Below are 457 nucleotides of genomic sequence, written 5' to 3'. Positions count from 1 at the left end.
ACTCAAATACCACCACCTCTATAAAGTCTTCCTTAACCAACCTCCAGGTAGTCTGATGTGCCTATTAGGGTATTTTTGTAAATTGCAGAAATATTATGGAATGGAATGAAGCAAAGCCAGGTTCTCATTCTTGTTTTACAATTTTATAAGTGAATGATTCAATTTCATCTGTAAACTGGGGATACCACTTACCATTTAGAATTATTTGTAAGTATCAGAGGAAATATATGTAAAGAGTTTGCCAATGCCTACCATATAGTAAGTGCTCAACACATTTCATTGTTTTATATGCCTATCTCCTCCAACAGATGGCAGAAAAGATTAATCTTGCATCTCAGAGTGCCTGGCTCATAGCAGGTGCCTCATTCATGTTTTCAAGAACAGAGTGATGAAAGATATAGGAAAAAGAAGTCACTTTCTAAAGGCACTTAAGAAATAAAAGAGATACAAACTGGAG

This window comes from Orcinus orca, chromosome 8 (assembly GCF_937001465.1).
Source record: "Orcinus orca chromosome 8, mOrcOrc1.1, whole genome shotgun sequence".
Taxonomy (NCBI): Eukaryota; Metazoa; Chordata; class Mammalia; order Artiodactyla; family Delphinidae; genus Orcinus; species Orcinus orca.
The sequence above is the reverse complement of the archived record's forward strand: the minus strand, read 5'-3'. Positions refer to the sequence as shown.